Below are 22413 nucleotides of genomic sequence, written 5' to 3'. Positions count from 1 at the left end.
CCAAAAAGGGCTACTATTCGTAAAACCTAAAAGTTCCAAGCCAAGCGGTCTTGATAATCCCCCACCTCTATCTGCCAGCCCAAGTCCCTCAAGGGACCCACAGAACAGCAAGGCATCTGATAAAAGCATTGGACGTTGGCTGTTCCTCTGTCAAGGCTGATTCCCACTGCCATAGATCTCTTAGGGGAGGTAAACATAATTGCAGCCACTGAGGAGTGTACCCTGGAAGAATTATGTATGGAGTTCTCGATGCTGAGCAGCCCTCCTTCCCCTTGCCCCAAGCCAAAGAAGAAATGCCCCTTGCGATCAAAGCCCCACAACCCATAAAACAAAGAACAGGAATTATTAAAAATAACGGGAAAAAAACGGGAGTGGGTCGACCCTCAAGGGACATAACTTCCTCCATGGGAGGTCTTTAGACCATGACTAAACAAATGGGGAATGGCACAGTCAGACAAGTTTTATTACACAGCCTTATGGACAAATGGCTGGATACTCATAAAAGTTCCCAACAGGAGGAGAACATGACCAGCCATGTCTTAGAAATTGGCAGTGTATCCAGAGAGGAGAATACTTTGAGGACTAGGTCTTCCAACTCTCTAAGAGCCTCACCTTGTCTGCAGAAGTGAGGGCAACAGCTAAACGGAACGTCCTCACTATGGGAGCACAATCCGAGAGTCAGTGTCCCACTATACCTAACACAAGACTGAGTGCATACAACAACATCGATGGATCACAGATAAATGAGTCAGACCAGCGGAATGACATTGTGTATGAGAATTGGCTTTAACATGTAGCAACTAACCACAATAACACGCAGACCCATCCTCTCAGACCACTGATCAGCAGGCAATTTGCAAATGCAAAAAACATCAAGTTTGTTGAGTTGAGTCAAACCCCTCTGACAGCAGCCCTCATTTAAATAGGTCATGGTTATTGCAGCTGCTACATTTAATTCTTGACCTAAGTTCTATCACAACACAAACCAAGATATTGAAGGGCTAGAACTTCCACTGATGTACTGTCATACAAACTGGGTTCTAGCATCTTTTTTCTCCCCCATAGTGGTGGAGCGTATCTGCAAAAACGCAAGCGCATTTTGGGAGCTGGTATTCGAACTTTATATATTTCACCCTACTTATATAAGTGATTTGGGCCAAAACCAAGGGCCCAGGAAACAGTCTATATAACCCAACATTGACTTTTTCAGGAACTAGGCTAAAAACTAAGAAAATCGATGAATGGGCAAGTGGAATGGAGGCACTACATTGACAAAACATGTTTTGCAGACTCAGAAAACAAATGTTATCATCATTGTATCATCTCATGGAACTCACGTGGACATCAGTGTTTCCTAAATAACAAATATGCACTTAAGAAGCTATTATCTGTACAACGTTTCTTGTTAGAGGAAACCTGACTGACCTCCCATTTTGCCCTTGATGGCAATACAGTGGTCTTCCGCCTGTCCTCCAAGGTTGACTTTGTATTGGAGCGGAGGTGGCTTATGATATAGTAGAGCTGAAATCACAATCCACCCACACTGATAATCTGTTAGTTGTTGTACTTACGAAGTCCCCTTTTGGAAATATCTCCAGACTGTTTCTGACACTATACGATCCACCGGGTGCACATTTTACAAAGCATTAAGAAACAGCCTGTGTGACCTACTTAGAACCTGGCAATCTAATAACCCTAAAGGTCGAATTTTGGTCACAGGAGATTTTAATGCAGATTGCTGAGATAAATCTCAGAAACTACCCGGTGAAGTTGGGAAAAAAATAGCATGGAGAGGGATAAGTGGAGGAAAGCACTGGCTGTATTCGATTTGTATCCTCTAAGCTCTAATAATGGCAAACCGCAATATACCTGGACGAATGGTCCATACATCAGCTATACAGATTTTATTTTTGCTAATAGTGCGGTAATGGACCATTTTCTGCACTGTAAGCGATATTCAATCAACACTACAGCTAAGTCAATGCCTAGTCTGGGATGCTGAGGAAAACCTTTATTGATGTATTTTTATGTCCAGTTCAGTACTCTGGATGACAACCCTTGTATAACACCCAACTGTTAGAATCCCCCTGGCCACACTGAGCCAAGAAGTAGGTTTGTTTTGCAAATTAAAAGGTTTATTGGAAAAATTAAACAATATATATATATATATATATATATATCACACTTTTATAATAAATAAATAATTCATATCACACTTATGAATATGAGCAGTAATCAGCAAGAGGTAACTTATGAATAGGAACAGAAGAATAAGGTGGGAAAGAATGCTTTATATGGTTCAAGGAAACGCAATGATGAATGAAATGCAGTACAGAAAATAACTTGATATGGCTTCAACAGAAGACAATGTAATCTCTTTTCCTTGACCATTCACTCCCCCCCCTATGCAATGTAAGAAATGGAAAGAGAGCACACAGTCTTCAAGAGACCCAACAAAATGCAATACGAAATGAAGTTCCCCCCCAGCAAGCTTAGAGAAAAACAGGTATGAGTTTTAAACACAGGCAAATTACTTTAATGTGGTTTGCAAGGAAGTGAAAAGGTGCTAAAATTACTTTTAATTCCCTCTAGAGGTTCAGGGTGAGTGAGAGATGCTTGTTGGTATTAGTTCAGGCTCACTTTAGCAATGCTCTATGAATTATTACCAGGTTGCAAACGGATTTTAACAAAGGAAAGAATGGAGCTGCTATTTTGACAAGTGGAGAAATTGAGCCAAATCGCAAATCGCGGTAAATATCGCAAGTGCGTAAATCGCGATTGCGGAAAAAGTATGGTCTCTGGTTCTGCTCTCAGCACTGCACTTCTGGTCTCTCTGGATCTCTGGTCTCTCTGGATCTCTGGTCTCTGTCTGGATGGGATGTCGGCCGTCAAAATGCTCCGCAGAAATGGAAAATGAATGTCCCTACCTGTCCCAACAGTCTCTTTTTATGTGTTTTAAAAAGTGGGTGGAGAGGCTAGCATCACTAAGCCTGCCCCTCTCTTGATTTGATAGGTCAATAGATTCTTTGGTCCCTGATTTGGGAAGGGATAGTGTGTCAGAGTGATGTCATTTTTCTGACCTGCAGAAATGACACTCCTCTGGTCAATGTGCACACAAATCTATTCCTGATCCAAATACATATTTCCCAGGTACACAGTTGTTTGACATCACATACACACATCATATATTACTAAAGATAGTCCCTGTCCCGACTCTGGTGTTTCTAGGAGCTTGCATTCAAAAATGGCAACTTATTTTCGATTTTAGTGGGTTTTGCAACATTGGTTTTTCAACAAAAACTATACAAAGGTACATTTCCCTTCCACATATATATAAGACTATATAAGACTCTCAAAGTTGTACATTCCTGTCATTTGGTTACAATAAGTTATCACTTTTTCTATAAAATATATATTTGTTGCAATTAAACTACCCAAAGTGTTTGGGTCCGCCTCCAGAAGTCTGGGTGGGTCAGTGATCACATGTCTCTCCTTGCTGGCAGAGGGCTGTTGACAGGAAACACTCAAAATTAACATACCCCATTCAACAGAAAGGGGCTATTGTCTCTCTCCTCCAGAGTGAAGGGGAAACCCCCTCCCTCTCACTCAGAAGGGCGATGTGATATCCTGCCTCCTGTGGTGAGTCTCTGGAGTGTTAAGAGTTCTCAGCCTCTTGGCCTCGGGGAACAGCAGGTGGCTAAGATTTTCAATTAACCAACAAGCTTTGAAGTCCCTGCCCCTCTTGCAACGCCTAAATACAGTTTCCCTGTCAGAGTTTAGATCGCTAGCGCCGCCTTCAGGAATTTGTCGGTACTGCATCCATTTCTGAGTTGTCTTGAATTACTGCATTTCAATAGAGTGATGTTTTGCTTGATAGTATAGGACCCTTGCTTAACATTGTTTTGATGGCATCCTTACAGTAGAGTGGTGATGTGGAACCCCCCACCAAGAAGGTTGTATCTTTGGAGTGGTCTCTTGCCAACTGCGCAGTTCTCCTATTCTGGCGTGAATGTGGGCGGCATTAGCTCATCCCCACATCTACCCAGTCTATTGATTCAACATGGGTCAAAACCCTTCACAAACCCCCCTCCTCCCGACTACGCTTTGATTCAAGTCGAGGGGAAGTCGGGTGCAAAGGAGGTTTTGAGCCCTTGCGCTGGTATGTCCCCATTATCTTCTTCCAATTCTGTGGATGGCACAGTTCAGCATCTTTTCCTCCACCCAGTTGGATCGATCGGTTCTCCTCGCCGGTCCTGATGGGAATATTGGGCGGTGCCCCGGGCCCCTCGGGTCTCTGCTCCCGGTCGTCCTCCTTGTTCAGTCTCCATGGTTTCCTCTCTCCTAGGATGATAAAGCAAAAGCGGCAATACACATTCCTAGACATTTTTCCACCACTATTAATGGTGTGGCGAACATGTACATTTTATACATCCGAATGCATTTTGCAGTCTGATTTTAAAAACAATATATAACAGGGAACATTTGCATTACGTTACTATATTTTTCATATGTGGAATATTTTAGAGTTTGAACTGACTTACTCTGCAGCGGCCCCCTCTGGTATTGCAGAGGACTCCTGCAGTTGCTGCAGCGTTTGCCTGGGATGGCAACACTTTAGCTGATTTATATGTACCCACTTGTCTTCCCCTTCCGCCAAACTGCCTTTGGGGATGCGGATCTTGTATGCAACAGGGGAGATTTTGTCTATAATTTCAAACGGTCCCTTCCATGTAGGCAAGAATTTTCGCTGTTTGGCCTGGTTCCTTTGGAAATTGTATAGATAGACCAGGTCCCCCACAGTATATTCCTTCCTGGTGGTCTTCAGGTTGTAGTGGGTTTTCATGCTATCAGATGATCTTTCTAGATTCTGCTGAGCATAGGCAAAAGCACGCTGAAGGTGTTTCCTTAAATTGTCCACATACTCATGAGTTGTGGAGGCATTTATCAGTGTCTGCTCTTGGGTCCTGTAGAGCAGATGCTGGGGAAGCACCATCTTGCGTCCGGTCATCAACTCAAATGGTGACATTTTGGTTGCAGATGAAGGGGTAGATCTGATGGCCATTAGGACCAGAGGTAATCGGATATCCCAACTTGGCCCAGAATCTGCCACAAACTTTTTTAAGATGCTCACAATGGTTTGGTTGTATCTCTCCACTGCTCCAGAAGAAGCTGGCCTGTAAGCAATATGTAGCTTCCTTTTGACCCCCAGTATCTCCCACATCTTTGTCATTACTTCACTGGTGAAGTGGCTACCCCTGTCTGACTCAATCCTTTGAGGTAGACCAAAACAGGAAAAGATGTGGTTAATCATCAGGGCAGCTGCTGTTTCTGCCTTGCAGTTTGGGGCCTGGAGACATTCCACCCACTTGGTAAACAAGCATGTAACGGTCAACATGTACTTGTTTCCTCTAGACGAGCGAATTACAGGGCCTACAAAGTCGATTTGCAAATCTGACCATGGCAGTGACATCCCCCTCTTTTGGAGAGGCGCACGGTGTGTGAGGGATGATGGCTGAAATTGTGCACACACAAGACACCCCTTCAAGTATTGGTCGAGGTCTTTCCCCATGTGTGGCCAGTATGCAACGTCTCTTAAGATTTCCAGTGTTGTGTGAAACCCCCTATGACCGGCGGTGGCCGCATCATGGGCGTGACTTAACATCAGGCTTCAGAATGAGGTAGGAACCACCCACTGATCATGGCCAGCTTGGGATTTCCTTACCAACAAACCGTCTTGGATTCGGAACATCTTTGGACATTTCATCAACACTCTAAGTTCCTCCTTCCCAATGTAATCGGTATCCGTCAGCGGAAAGTTCTCAGGGTCCTCAATGGGTTGGTAAAACTTACCAATTATTGGATCCCCCTTCTGAGCTGTAATTAAATCAGCATCAGGGGTCTCCTTACTCATTGTGAGCATTTGTCTGGGACCTAGTGATAGCAGTGACCTGGATTTCCCCCAACAGGGACTCTATTTCTATTAGATCCCCTTGGATGGCCCCAATTTTGGCCAGCTGAACAGCTAAGTCATTTCCAGCTTTGTCTGGTCCCTCTACTTTGGAATGACCCTTGATCTTTTTCCAGTAGATGGTCATCCCATTCGATGTGACCAGATCATCAATATTTTGGATTAACTTCCCATGTTTCAGGGGTTTGTTATTAGCACATAACATGCCTCTAGTTTTCCAATTAACCAGGTGCTCCACGAACCCGTTCCGTACATAATCCAAATCTGTGATTATGACCAGTTTGTGGAGTTGATGTTGGACGGTGCGCAGCCATCAATTCTGCCACCTGACTACTTCGGGGACCAATTTTGCATCCAGCGGAGGGTTCACGGGACTCATTCACCCATGCATTCCCTATGCTGGCCACCAGTTCTTTCTCCCCGTTGTTGTCAACATGGTAAGAGCATCCATCCACATAGAGAGTGGGCATTCCCTCACACTTGTCTTCTTCAAAGACTTTGTGTGGGGAATTGAGGTATGCCTCCATGTTGTCCTTGATTTTTAGACTTTTGTCCTCGAGACAGTTTTCTCTGGCACAATCATGCAAGTCAGCCAGACCTTGCGCGAGGGGACTCTTCTTGTTTTGGCCATATCTGACCTCCACAGGAAAGCCTTGCATTGACAGGAAGTAATTCGGGAATTACTCCCATTTCCGGCCCGGATTCTGTCACTTTGGAGATATTGCAGAGGCTGGTGTGGAGTCTCCACTATGATGTGTTCCCCCTGGATAAACGGGCGGTAATTCTTCAATGCCCACACCGTTGCCAGGAGTGCCTTCTCACAATCGTTGAATTTTTCCTCCACAGAGGATAAAGTTTTGCTCGCATAGGAGATTACTTTATTGACCTTGTCATGCTTTTGGTACAATACTGCCGTCAAGCACGTATTAGAGAACCCTGTCTCCAGGAAGAACTCCTTGTTTCAGACAGGGTAAGCTAGGCAAGGCGCTTGTGAGAGGCTTCTTTTGAGTTGTCTTACTGCCTCGGATTGTTCTGGACCCCATTCCCACTTGACCCCCCCCTTCAAGAGATGAATCAGGGGTCTAGTGATCTCTGCGTAGCCCTCAATGAACTTTTGGCTGTAATTAGTCAGTCCAAGGAGGCTCCTTAGTTCCCGCAGAGTTGTGGGGTCTTTCAGTTTCTGAAGTGCTTTCACTTTCTTTTCTTGGGGACAGAGACCCTAAGGAGTAATCTCATGCCCCAAGAAATTAACAGGGGTTCTACACCACTGTGCCTTCTGAAAGGAAAGTTTTACTCCGGCGGCCCTCAACTGCGTCAGAACATAATGGATCTCCGCTATGTGTTCCTCCACAGATGAACTTTTGATGAGTACATCATTTACATAAACCAGGTTACCCCTCGCACCCAGGTCGGGCATGGCCTTATGTAAGAAAATGTTGAATTCATTGCTGGAGTTGAGGTATCCGAAGGGAGTACGGGTCCAGGTGTACTGCTGGCCCCCAAAGGTAAAAGCCAGTTTGTATTGGTCCTTCCTACTGACAGGCACGGTCCAGTATCCATTGGTCAGGTCTATTGCAGTGAATACTTGTGACCCCTGAATCTGGGCCAGCCCTTGGTCAATGTAGGACAGAGGCCATCGGGAAGTATGGCCCCGTTTGTTGAGCTCCCTAAGGTCGGCGCAGAGTCTCCACTGGCCGATTGGCTTCAATATTCCCAGCACCGGATTATTGAAAGTGCTGTGGACTGGACGGATTATTCCCCGGGACTCAAGGTTCTTAATTATTTCCGTAAGGGACTCCATGTATGCGAGAGGCAAACGATATTGCTTCACAAACACTGGAGTCATTCCAGGGTCCGTGGTAATTGTTGTGGTGTGGATGTCGGTGCAACCACAGTCATATGAGTCTACCGCAAAGAGATCTTAGAAATCCAAGAAAACTTGTTTCAACTTTTTCTTCTGTTCCAGAGTCACACAGGCATCAGCTAGGTTGACCCTCTCTTCCACCATCTGCCTGAAGCCGGGAAAGACTTCTGGTTTGGCTATCTCAGCGGCCTCCTCCAGCTGGGTGGAGAAGTCCCTGGTCAGAGTGCTGATTTGGACTGGAGGCTTCAGGTGGGAAAGGCAGTCCTCATGGACCTGGAAAATCACCTCATCCCTCCTGAAGTCACAAGTCACATCTTCCTTACCATAAGGACAAGAAATGTACACCAGGAAGTTCCCCCCATGCCGGGTGAAAATCCTGTCTGGTGTTGTATTGTCCTCACTGTCACTGTCAAAACAGTCCTTTGGGATCGGTCCTAACAGTTCATTTCCTAAATCAATGGAGAAATGTCGGTCATCAACCGCCATTCCAATAATGGTGCCTGCGGCTAGAGTAATACTCTTTAAGTCGCTGTTATCCACCTCTATTGGAATGGTGTCATGTTCTATGTTGACTAATGGTGTTGGGTTTACCCCCAACCCTTGCTGTTGGACAGAAGCATTTAGATGTATATAAGCATCAGGGTTTTTCAATGTTTGTCCTCTTTTAACTTTCACTTCCAGGGAGAATTGTCGGGTCCTTTCTGGGATGGTGACTTCCTCTTTAATCTGAATTTCAACTGCATAAGGTAGCAATTGAGCTGACCTAAATGCTTTTTCTGAATCATCAAAGACCATGGGATTATCCGCTAATCGAGACCAAGCTTTGAAGTTTATTAGGTTCAAACTAATGGCAAAGCGATTGAGAATGTCACTGCCTAAGTAAAAGGCGGCAGTGACGTCTCGCACGACCCAACAATTATGGACTATGCTCTTGTTGCCAATGGAGATTTTGAGCATACACCTGCTTGGCAGGAGATGTTTGGAATTAGGTGCTTCCAGGTCCATTTCCCATTTGTCTAGCAGTTTGTATGTGGGAAAGGCTGGATTTTTTGGGAGTTGGCGGAACATGGCGTCGCTGATGAAGCTCTTACCGTTGTTCACACACACTCGAGCGAGAACAGAGTCCTTCCCATCATTTAACTGAACAGGGATGAACAACTGCTCTCTAATTTGCTGTATATCAGCCAGTCTCTGAGCTGATTTCACATCTTTCTGGACTATAGAAGTGGGAGTTTCTGATTGTGGATTAGTAAAGAAATTCAGGGTGTTTCCTTCCAGTGTGGAATACCACCTTAAACTGGAAGGAAGGTTGATTTTCAGAAATAGAGAGGATCCCCCATCACGAGTCTGTTGTCATACTGCTATTACTGTCACGTCTGGAATTTGGTTGTTCTGGAAGTGAAATTCTACTTCATCAGATTTTTGTTCAACCATGTGGCAGGTGCCATTTAAACTAACATGGTTGACACTCTGTTTTAATTTTATTGATCGACTACTCTGGGTCCAGAGGACCTTGTTTACACAATCTATTAGGGGTGACAACCTTCTCAGGAGGTCATTCCCTAGTAAACAAGGGGTGCCCTCTGGAGTCACTACTATGACCGGGTGTTTCACCTTGTGTCGCCCATTTTTGATGTCCAAATCTGCAGTCCCCTCGACAGGAATTTCCTTCCCGTCAAAGTTCTGCAGTTGTCCAGGAAGAGAGGTGAGAGGAATACGGTAATTCTCCCCCCTTCCTGCATTTAGTTCATCAAAGGCCCTTTTGGACAGAAGGGTAGCTTGATATCCAGTGTCCACCAGTGCCAAAATTGTACCCTGCCCCTGTACTTGTACCGGGGCATAATATCTTCCCTCCTTCTCCTCAAGGGGGCACAGACAATGCACATTTTTGGACAACTGGTGGGCTAACTTTCTGGTTTTGGACATGGCGAGAGAAGAGATTTGGGCCCCTGGTTCTGGTTCTGGGCCGCCCCCCCCTTTTTGGAGGCAGTCACCAGGGTGGGTTTGAACCAGGGGATTTCGGTATTGTGGGTTGTGGGATGAGATGATGGGCGGCGGTAGCTCAGTCTCCATATCTCCCCAGTCTGGATTGGAATCCCTTGGGACCCATTTTTCTTTGGAAGGAGTTCCCCCACCTCTAAAGGAGAAGATCCTTTTCCCAGGATCCTCTGAGGATTCCTCCCCCTCAAATTGGAAGATCTGTACCTCCTCCACAAAGTGGGTCTGTTTGGGTCCTTTGTTTCTCCTACCCCCCCTCTGCTCCTTGGAAGGCAGGCTTTCAGGGGCAGGAGATTTTGTTTCCGGTTCCTGGTTTTCCAGGGGCTGTTTACAAGTTGGGAAGGAAGCTTCCTCCAAGGCTTTACACCCCCCCTTCCCCTTGTGCCTCCTCCCTGGGAACCGGTGGGTTATCATGGTGCTTCCCCCGTCATTGTTCTGGAGCACCAGGTCCAGAGTTTGGGGCATTCTGTGGTGGCATGCTCATCTGAGGGTTCTGTTGAGCCCTCAGTATGTGACCCAGATCCCGTGCCATATTTTGGACCTGGCGCTCAAGTTGTGAAACCAGCTCCGGCTGATACAGGGCTCCATTTTCTCCCCTGGGCTGATCCCGGGAAGGGTAGCTATCCCTTCTCTGGTAATACCCCGGATTTGGAAGATTCGGGTACCCCTCCACCCTTGGCCTCCCCTCTCCCGGATTAGGTTGTCTGGGCTCAGGGAATTGGGGAAAGAAGTATGGATGATTTTGGGGCTGAAAATTGGGTGGATACCTGGGGAAAAAGTTCTGCCCAGGATTTGGTGAATTTCTGCCCTCCTGGGGGAAGTTAGGAGGGAAGTTCCCAGGGTCAGGTGCTTGGCTGGATCCCCCCTCTTGGGCTGGAGGAGTCCACACATAACCCAGGATTGGTTGGTTTCCCTTGTAGCAGGGACTTACATAGTCAGGGGAGCGGGCGACCCCATTTGTGGGACAACCTCCTCGGCTCCCTGTCTGTGACTGGCCCGAGGGCCTTCTGGGCTGTGAATTATTTGGTGCAGGCAGGTATTTAGGCCCCCCCATCTCCAAATCTAAAACGGGGGCAACCTTTACCTCTGCCACCTTGGCAGCAGCAGGGATGCTGTTGGTTTTGGGGTTTTTCGGCGCATTATTTTTATTTCGATGGGCTTCTGCACCTCATAGATCCGGGTAGCCTGTTCAATGACCCAGTCTAAAGATCTTTTCTCATGAAAATCTCTCACGAGCTGGGTCATTATGTATTTGGGTAAGGCATGGAAAAACGTATTGATAGATTCTCTGCTATCCGTGCACACCCTTTTGGTGGTCTGCGCAAAAGCATGCTTTAATTCTTGCACAAACTCTTGTGGGGCTTGATCCTCCCCACATTGCAAATTGTAGGCTGCCTTGTATTTGGGTAAGGCATGGAAAAACGTATTGATAAATTCTCTGCTATCCGTGCGCAACCTTCTGGTGGTCTGCGCAAAAGCATGCTTTAAATCTTGCACAAACTCTTGTGGGGCCTGATCCTCCCCACATTGCAAATTGTAGGCTGCCTTGCGAGCCTCTTGAGGATTTCTGTGCACAGAAAAATGTTTCAAGATGGCCGCCCTGTATGTGGACCACCTTGAATGGTTTTGATCCTCCAGCCCTGCAAAGAAACTGGAGTATTCTGGTGAAAAGGTCCATTTGACGTACTGGATGCAGGTACTGCTGTCCTTCAAATGGAAAGTCTCCATCATTTTCTCATAGAGCTCCAAGTGTTCCCAAACAGAATACTTGGCGTTCTTATGATAAGGCGTGATGACACTCCTTATTGCCTTTATTTGTTTCAATGGGTCCTTAAGCAAGACCCTTTTTGCCTTATTGGCCTTTTTGGTTCGGGTAACCCTGGTCCATTCATCCTCTGACTCAGAAGCACTGCTCCCAGAGGTGCCCGTCTGATCTTCCAGGTTTTCCCGGATTCTGCGAGCCTGGGAATGGCTGGCAGAATGTGGGGACCTGGTCTCCTGTGTCCTGTAATGCTCAGAGGAGTCTTCAGACCCCTCCTTGCTGCCAGGATTTGATGGGTACCCCCCCACTGACCTAACTGGGCAAAGGTTTTCAGGATGCCCTTAATGGGCCTACTCTCCTGGGGTTCCCCACTAAATTGCACTGTGCTTGGGTGCCCATACCCGGATGCCCGTCCATCCATTCCTGGGAGGTACTGGCCTATGAGCCCCATACTTTTGGCTGGATAGTAATCTGCTATTCCTGTGGCCCTGTGCTCATGCGTGCCAGGGGACATGGGAGTGGCAGAGTCCAGGGACTGGGAGAGATGAAGGCCTCTGGTACCAGGGCTCCAGAGGTTATGCTCAGGCGTTTCCCTTTCCCAGCGAACCTCGTCTCTATCAGCCCCTGCTCCCTGTTGCAATGCAAGAGCCTGCACTTTCAGTTCCTCAGTTAAGGCCTTACTAGACTCTATCAGTCTCTCCTGCATGGCTACCTGTTGCTGGAGCCTATCATTGTGCTGACAGAGAGCCTCATTTTCTCTCTGTGCCTCTTGATTGGTCCTGGAGTACTGGGCCAGTCTCTGCTGCAGGAGGATTACCTCCTCAGTCCCATCCCTACTGGCCTGCTCCTTTCTTGCCAGAGCCTCCTCCACCCTCCTGGTGTGATCTAGCAAGCCCTGATGCTCTTTTTGGAGGTCACCCAGCCCCTGGAGGGCCAAGTGATTTTCTTCAATTTTTCTTTTTAAATGGCAGACTTCCTGGCCTAAGGTATCCCTTTCCTGACCAAGAGCCTGCATTTGTGACGCCAGGTCGTCACTCTGCCTTTGAAAGGCACCAGCTTTCTGGCGTTCTTCATCAAACTCTGTCTGGGTATCCAGGTCTTTCAAAATCAATTTATTTCTTTCCTCTTTCTCTCTGTCTAGTTGGATTTGCAGGGTGGCTACCTGCTCTGTACATGCCCTGTTGAAATTGATCTGTTGCTCCAGCTTTTTCTGGCTCTGCAGTAAGGAGTCCAAACTGTCTTGGTGCTCCTTCTGCAAAGCCAGAATTCTGGTATCCTGGTCTGTCTTTTCCTGTTGCAGTATATCCATGTCCTCTTTTATTTTATGATATACTGCCTACTATCATTTTCTGACTCCTGGCTCCTCTGCAGCCTCTGCTCAAAAGAGACCAGGTCAGATTGGGCCTTTTATAACGCCATCTGTTGCCTATTTGCCAGATCTTGGCCTTCAGGACATTTGTCCTGCATGGCTCCCATATATAGATACAAATATGCTGCTATCCTGGCAATCTTATTGTGTTAATCTTTGGCCTTAGAAGCCATATATAATTCACTCAGGGCCACATGTAATGGACCCTGATCTCTCCATGTATCTGACCCTGTTTCAGTGACCTGTTGTGCGATTGCCTGCAACCAGACCGTTTGGTCCTGATGAGTCCACTCACCTCTCACAAATAGCTTATGTAAGAAGTGCTCTCTGGCTATTTTCATATCTACCAAGGTCGTCATTCTGGAATTTGAGTTCTTTGCTGACTTACAGAAGTTTGTATTTTATTTTGCTAAACAGACCGTTTCCTTAGAGCGTTCCTTTGAGGGATGCTTTCACAGTGTAAAACAGCGTGGTTATCTAACCGGATATGTGTATCTGGTCAGTTGGCACACTGTATTAATCTGCACAAGTGGTAAATCTAACCCAGAATATCCCGGCTCCGAGCCCCCACTTTGTAAGCGATATTCAATCAACACTATAGCTAAGTCAATGCCTAGTCTGGGATGCTGAGGAAAACCCTTATTGATGTATTTTTATGTCCAGTTCAGTACTCTGGATGACAACCCTTGTATAACACCCCCCTCTTAGAATCCCCCTGACCCCACTGAGCCAAGAAGTAGGTTTGTTTTGCAAATTAAAAGGTTTATTTGAAAAATTAAACAATATATATATATATATATCACACTTTTATAATAAATTAATAATTGATATCACACTTATGAATATGAGCAGTAATCAGCAAGAGGTAACTTATGAATAGGAACAGAAGAATAAGGTGGGAAAGAATGCTTTATATGGTTCAAGGAAACGCAATGATGAATGAAATGCAGTACAGAAAATTACTTGATATGGCTTCAACAAAAGACAATGTAATACCCTTTTCCTTGACCATTCACTCCCCCCCTATGCAATGTAAGAAATGGAAGGAGAGCACACAGTCTTCAAGAATCCCAACAAAATGCAATACGAAATGCAGTTCCCCCCCAGCAAGCTTAGAGAAAAACAGGTATGAGTTTTAAACACAGGCAAATTACTTTAATGTGGTTTGCAAGGAAGTGAAAAGGTGCTAAAATTGCTTTTAATTCCCTCTAGAGGTTCAGGGTGAGTGAGAGATGCTTGTTGGTATTAGTTCAGGCTCACTTTAGCAATGCTCTATGAGTTATTACTAGGTTGCAAACGGATTTTAACAAAGGAAAGAATGGAGCTGCTATTTTGACAAGTGGAGAAATTGAGCTAAATCGCAAATCGCGGTAAATTTCGCGAGTGCGTAAATCGCGATTGTCGAAAAAGTATAGGGAGTAGGAAGTCGGTTCTAGGTTCATTGGAAAGCCTAGAATCACGGCTTTAAAATGAACATGTTCCTGGGACAAATGGTTCCGGAGATACAGACGATTTAATAAAGGTAGATTTTCGGATTTAAAGTAAAACTCAAAATGACAGGTGACAGCTTGCAGCTTCAGAATTGACAGGTGACAGTTGTGCAGCTTTACAAATGACAGATGACACGATTTCTAGGAGGCTGTTCTAATTAGGTTAAAATAGTTTGAATTAGATTATTTTAACTAAGAGATTGGTTCTGCACAGTTCTGCTAGGTACTCACAATATACATTTGAAATAGGCCTCGTCACGGATCTGGTCAAGTTGGACGGGACTTCTGGCGGTTCTGATCACAGCGGTCTGGTCTCTGGTTCTGCTCTCAGCACTGCACAGTTCTGGTCTCTCTGGATCTCTGGTCTCTCTGGATCTCTGGTCTCTGTCTGGATGGGATGTCGGCCGTCAAAATGCTCCGCAGAAATGGAAAATGAATGTCTCTACCTGTCCCAGCAGTCTCTTTTTATGTGTTTTAAAATGTGGGTGGAGAGGCTAGCATCACTAAGCCTGCCCCTCTCTTGATTTGATAGGTCAATAGATTCTTTGGTCCCTGATTTGGGAAGGGATAGTGTGTCAGAGTGATGTCATTTTTCTGACCTGCAGAAATGACACTCCCCTGGTCAATGTGCACACAAATCTATTTCTGATCCAAATACATATTTCCCAGGTACACAGTTGTTTGACATCACATACACACATCATATATTACTAAAGATAGGCCCGGTCCCGACTCTGGCGTTTCTAGGAGCTTGCAATCAAAAATGGCAACTTATTTTCGATTTTAGTGGGTTTTGCAACATTGGTTTTTCATCAAAAATTATACAAAGGTACATTTCCCTTCCACATATATCCCAGTAACTTTCCATATCTCTTGCTTAAACAGATTGTGTACAATATTCATAATTAGCAGGGTTTTGCCCAGAACATGGTACAAATTGGAGTTTGGACTCAAATCGTGAGGGCATTTTTCAAACTAAGACTCTCAAAGTTGTACATTCCTGTCATTTGGTCACAATAAGTTATCACCATTTCTATAAAATATATATTTGTTGCAATTCAACTCCCCAAAGTGTTTGGGACCGCCTCCAGAAGTCTGGGTGGGTCAGTGATCACATGTCTCTCCTTGCTGGCAGAGGACTGTTGACAGGAAACACTCAAAATTAACATACCCCATTCAACAGAAAGGGGCTATTGTCTCTCTCCTCCAGGCTGAAGGGGAAACCCCCTCCCTCTCACTCAGAAGGGCCATGTGATAGCCTGCCTCCTGTGGTGAGTCTCTGGAGTGTTAAGAGTTCTCAGCCTCTTGGCCTCTGGGAACAGCAGGTGGCTAAGATTTTCAATTTACCAACACGCTTTGAAGTCCCTGCCCCTCTTGCAACTCCTAAATACAGTTTCCCTGTCAGAGTTTAGACCGCTAGTGCCGTCTTGGGGTATTTGTCGGTACTGCATCCATTTTTGAGTTGTGTTGAATTGCTGGATTTCAATAGAGTGGTCTTTTGCTTGATAGTATAGGACCCTTGCTTAACATTGTTTTGATGGCATCCTTACAGTAGAGTGGTGATGTGCAACTACCCCACAAGAAGGTTGTATCTTTGGAGTGGTCTCTTGCCAACTGCGCAGTTCTCCTATTCTGGCGTGAATGTGGGCGGCGATAGCTCATCCCCACATCCACCCAGTCTATTGATTTAGTTTGTCCTGGGATAGAATAATGGGCAGCAACAGCTCATCCCCACATCTACCCAGTCTATTGATTCAACATGGGTCAAAACCCTTCACAGCACCTTTGTGTCTTCCAGTGAACATGAGCGACCACGTAATGTTTGTATTAGTTTTAATAATCAAACCTCTGAAGACACAAAACAAATTGTTCAGAAATCCCACAGTGAATCTCCAGGTTAATAGGCTATTTTGGTCAACGGCTAGCATCGTCAGCTTTAATTTTAATCTGGCGTCGCTGAGTGCCTCGGGTATTGACATCTTGGAACTATGCAGTTGGGACTTAGATTGGGCTGTGAAATGGCTGGGACCTCCTCGCCATATTCGTACTCACAGCCAACTGGGCAAGCACGGTCAGCTTTATGACAGAGGGGAAGCACAGATGAAGATAGAGCTAAACTGTGCCTTGCTTAAACTAAAAAGAAGTCAATCAATCCCATAGACCAATAAGCCAACTCTGAGGGCAAAATTGCTTACGCACCAGAAGAGATGGCTGCGTAATTACCGTTATAATAGAGCAAATCGTGGGATGGAAATTTGTAAATAGATTGATAAAAACGAGTGACACAAAAAAGTTCTGGCACACAATTCGTACCAACAGAGTGGGCCAAGCAGCTGTGGAGATCTGTGTTATCTCGGAAAGAGTGTGGGCTGACCACATTAAAGAACTTATTGGGCTAACTATGAACTGGACGATAAAGCCCAAATTAAAACAATGGAGGTCATTCCGAGTCCAGCGGTAAACCTGCCGGTGCTACTGGTGGGTTGCCAGCGGAATCGGAATGAATTACCGGCGCCCAGCTTCCCAGTCACACCAGGGCATTACAACCCCGGTGGCCGGGAAGTCAGGTACAGGCAATTTCGTAAATCCCCATTCGCATAGAGTCCTGTGGCAATCATGGGAATGGGGACACGGGCGCACCGGCAGCGTTAACAATGGTGCCTGGTGCTGCCGTGACAAGTCTGCCTACCGTGGCCACTGTGCCCGGCGGGGTCAGACCTGTCGGGCACAGTGGCTCCTGCAGGCAGACGTGTAGTTTGTCGGTCCAGAAACAACGGTGCCGGTAAGCTTACCGGCACCGTTGTTTCCAGACCGATAAACTTATAATGAACCACAATGTCCGGTTTGTTGGTATGGAAACATATCAAAGAAACCAATATTTTGGAGACTATTAATAAGTTCAAAAATTCAAGTGTGGTTGGTCCAGATTGCATGTGTAACATTATTCTAAAGAGTATTGGGCATCAATCTTGAAATCTCCATTTTTACATGTGTGTGAAACTGGTAGGATCCCAAGCTCGTGCCAACAATCTGTACTTATCCCCATCCATAAAAAGGGTCCACGCAAATTTCCGAGAAACTACAGACTGATGCTTCACTCAAGTTCAAAGATTTTCTCTATGTTTTGTTACACTTGCTCAATGCATGGACAGAATCCAACGGCCTTCTCCACCTGGCCCAAACTAGATTCATGAAAAAGAGTAGCACAACACATTCCATCTGAGTGCTGCTTACTTTATTCTCAGATACAGTCCAGGATCCCAGAAGGGTACTTTATAAATGTTTTGTGGATTATGGTTTTGTTTTTGACTGTGTTTGCCACTCTAAACTTTGGGCCAAATTAACAAACTGGGTTATCGATCCATCTATTTTGTACTTCCTCAAACTGCTTTACTGAAACACTTCTGTCAGAGTTCGCACCTCTCAAGAGAGCAAACTCACTGACCCATTTTTGACAAATCAAAGTTTGAAGCAAGGTTCTGTGTTCGCTCCCCTGCTTTATAACCTTTACATTTCAGATTTCTTTCAAATATTGAAATCCACTAACAGCTTTCCCGCTAGACTGGGCAGTGAGGTACTTCCTTGCTTAACATATACGGATGGTACGGTCCTGTTTAATCATACCGCAATCAGTCTGCAATGTTCGCTGGGTGTTTTGTGCAGTTATGCTGAAGCAAATGGTCTCCGGATCAATACTGGAAAAACTAAGATCATGACAGTTGGCAAGAGGGCCCATGGGAATCCAGCATTTATCTGGTGACTTGGTACTACTAAGTTAGAGCAACTAGGGAAATATACACATCTGGGTATCACTATTCGAACTGGCTCATCTTTTTCCTACCTAGCAAATTCCATCCAACCCAAGGCCTGGAGGAAGTGGTTGACAGTTAGGCGTGTCATAAATGACCTAGCAGGTGCTTCTATAGAAGCTAAGGTCCGGGCCTAAAGGATTTCAATGACTGCTGGCATTGTGTATACCCCAAAAGTCTTCCCTGCAAGGGTATTAGATTGGTTACGTGTTTTAGAGGGTAAGATTGTGTGATAACTACTAGAACTACATAGTGCTGCACCAGTGGAAGCAATTAGACTGGAGCTAGGACTCCAATCTCTTATTTCCCTTTGGAGGGTTGCAGTCTGTAGGTTTTGGGCCAAGAACAAATTCAGTAACCCAGCCGAAACTGCTCTTCTTGGACTTGCACTGGAACCTGGATAATCTACCTAAATATCTCTCTTACTCTTGACAAGTACCACTCTCCCGAGCTTAAACGATTTATATTACAATTAAGATTGGACACCTTACCGTTCCTGGGGAGCACCGGTGCCTGGAGAGATATTCCCATGGAGCATCGATTATGTAGATACTGCTGAAAATATGTTGAAACAACACGCTATGTCTTGACTCAATGTATCTCTTTGAGTCCACTGTACAAGAAGGCCTATGTCAAATTTCACAACATCGAATCTGACCAATTATGGAGCGATATGTTGTCTGCAGAATTACTGGTCACTACCGCAGCTGCATTCCATATTTGGCAGATTTTGAAAGGCAAGTTTATTGCATCTTAGATTGTATTGAACCAATTTTTTTTAATGTGTTTAATAGGTTATAAGCAATGATATCACACTATTTTTAATAAAGAATAATCAAATGAATTCTTTTGTAATGGTTTGAGACTGCTGTTGCATTTTCTAAAGCATGTTATTATCTAATTGCCCAACATGATGCTATCAATGAAAGTATATGATGATATTAATGTATACTGCTGAAGAACCTTTTGTATTATTTTGTTTTTATGGTGTACTCTGAAAGGTTTTTTTTTTGACCATATGCACCTAATAAATAAAACATAAAAATGAAAAAAGAATGTAGAAAACCCTTTGCCTTGAAGTGTTCCTAAGGAACAGGAGGGACCACCCAGGAGAGAACTTTGAGCTTGCTTGCATTTAAGGACCCTTTGATCAGGCTTCACTGAGACCCTCGGGGAGATAGTGATCCTGTCAGTTAAACTGGACACTTCCCTAGTATTGGAGGAGCAGGCTAGAGCTCCAGCTCTTTTATGTTCTTGCATTAGGCCCCCAGAATCCTTTAAAACCCAGATGCATTATTCCTGGCACTTCTGTTGCTCACCATTACATCTGGATATATTCAAAGCAGTTGTGAGAAAATGAGCTCCATCTGGGTCCCCAACTAAGCCACCTAACACTTAAAACACCTGATCATCTTTTGTGTCCAAGCCCAAATACACTTGCAGAGCTTGTCCGGAGAGGCAGTCTTACCTGCCAATTGAGCCTTTCCAATCCCCTGGCCAGGAAAAGATGTTTTGACAGATTCTTCCTGCCCCATAGAGAAGAACCAAAACATCCTGCTTGATGCTGTTAAGCCTTCTTATATAGAGAGAATAGAACATTTTGGCGAGATGTTCTTTCCCAGGCACTACTATACTCTACCACCATAACTTTAACTTGGGCCCTAAAGTCTGGTTAGGTCTATGTTTCCTACTGTTCCCAAAGACATCTTTTGTTAATTCTTATGTTTTGTTTTTCTGTTAAACCTTAATTTATTTTTTCAATTCCCTCCTGCAGTGCAATTAGCAGTTTACCTCTCTGCCTTGAATGTGTACTAATGTGTGCTTTTCTATTGCAGTGAGAAAAATGGGTTCAGTGATTCTGTGTTTATTTTGGTACTAACTGCACCCTTATGGTTTGGAAATGTTCACTACTTAACAACTTGTCAAAGAGTATATCCTTGTATTGTCAAATGCTACCAATATAGAGATGAAGAAGCTCTTTCCTTGTTAAGTCTTTATTACTGAAACACCTCTGAGTTTAGGTGTGGTGCATGCTCAGGCACAACACACCTCTTCTCCTCCTTGTACTTCTTGGCCAGAATTGTATTTCATCAGAGTAGTACATGTGAATTACAGTTCAGTATGTTCACTCTGCACTCCAATAGTGCAATGCATGCACAGGTAAAGCCACTCACCATGAAGGCCCACTAGCATTACAACCTTCCCTCTCCACTAAACCACCCACACAAAGTCCTACTCACTACCCATTCCAGGGAAGAGAAAGGTCAAATTGTGAAACAGGCAAAATCCAAGAGGCGTACTCCCTTTGTCACGCCCACCATGACCTCCTCCACCACAATGGCCTCTGGCCTTAAGAGGGCAATCCTAACCCCCATTGCCCATCCACCATCACCAGTCTAACTTCAATGTGTTCAAGGATTCATAGTAGGATTGCAAAATTGATGTGCCCAAACAGCCCCCTCTTTAATTTAACCAGTCAAAGTTTCTTTATTGTATGCGCTGGACATCATGTGATTATACAGTACTCCAATGTCAAAATCCAATATGATGCAATAGCATCAAATAAAATAATTATGTAATCAGTCAAGCAGAAGTGCTACTATAAGTTTATAGAACATCATCGAGAACTGTTCCAGGCATTATGGACCCCAAAGAAAGAGGTAAAGGTTGAACTACACAGAGGGACTTTAACTAAGTGTGAGACAATAAATTATATCCCAAGCTGCAGTTCTATAAATTGATACATTATTTAATAAAGATTTTATAGTGTGTTAAACAGTCTCTAAGCATGGAACCAGGATTTGAACTTGTGTTCTTCTGCGGAGTCTTGCTTCTGCAGGATGTTTTAACTGTACAATGGGCTTCATTACGAGTAGGGCGGTAAGGGATACCGGGCACCGGTAAGGAGACCAGTGCTGGTAATCCCTTACTGCCCTACTACGAGTTCCCTTAGCGGGTCCCTCCTTTAACGTCTGGTCTGACCAGGCGTTATGGACGGGACCCATTAAGGGACTTCAGAGCTAATAACGGTACCGCAATTTGCGGTACTGTTATTAGCGCCTTCCCCATTCCCATTGAGCCCTGTGGGGGCTCAAATGGGAATGGGGAAAGGCTTTTTCAATGGGGACTTACCGGTCCCGCAAAGGTCGGACTACACCGGTAAGTCCCCATTGAACCATACCGGTGCCGGACCTGTTATTGGAGGAAGTCATCGCGCAAATAGCTCCATGACTACCTCCAAATTCGGAATGAGGCCCAATATCTAATTCAGGGAACTTTTCCACCCAACCCAAACCAGGTACGCACAATTTTCCTTTAGTTCATAAAGTTCTTTTTTATGAATCTGGAACCCCCAAATTTAGTAGAATTGATTCCCCATAGCTTCCCTTACCTTTTGGGACAAGAAACACTCTGGGTTGAACAGAAGGTCTCTTTGTCAACAAAACCGAAATATTGGAATCTGATTAAAGATAAGCACATTGTTTCAAATGCCAATGATGAGAAATAATCAACACTCTCCCTCCTTCCCTTCCCTCACTTATTGTCAAGCTCTTGCCCTATCTGAAATGGCCCAGAACGATAGTAAATTACCCATTTTTGGTGTCTCAAGGCCTTTAAGAATGTTATTGTATTATTCCCCTGCTCCCTCCCCTGCCTCTGAGCACTTTGAAACAAATTGTGTATAGGCGCTAGACAAAAAAACTATCAATAATACTAGTCACTTCAGTGTTTAATGTTACAGTTATAGAAATAGAGACTTAGTAACACAAACATCCACATGGTATGCATTTAATTCACTGTTTGCACGCAGGAACAATGGACCGGTTGTGTGAGAGTCCAGGAGGAATCTTTCTTTTGTGAACACAACTAATTAGTTAATGTATCCCTGCCTATCCATTTCTCACTACTTTCCTTTTATTTAAAATGCCACCCCCTTACTTGATAGACCTGTCAGAATTTTGTGAGAAACCAGAAGGTGTCTCACCAATTAGTCCCCGGGGATCTGTCATCCAGGTGGCTAGGACACAGCCATCGCTTTTGGATCCAGTTCCTGGGGGTGGACCAATACAGGAGGATCACCTGGGTGAGGGGTCTTCGGGGAGTGGGAGTGGGACACTGGATGGTGAGACACAGTGTCCCCTTCCCTGTAACA

The sequence above is a fragment of the Ambystoma mexicanum genome, chromosome 2q (genome assembly GCF_040938575.1).
Source record: "Ambystoma mexicanum isolate Mex_15411 chromosome 2q, UKY_AmexF1_1, whole genome shotgun sequence".
In the NCBI taxonomy this organism is placed as follows: domain Eukaryota; kingdom Metazoa; phylum Chordata; class Amphibia; order Caudata; family Ambystomatidae; genus Ambystoma; species Ambystoma mexicanum.
The sequence above is the reverse complement of the archived record's forward strand: the minus strand, read 5'-3'. Positions refer to the sequence as shown.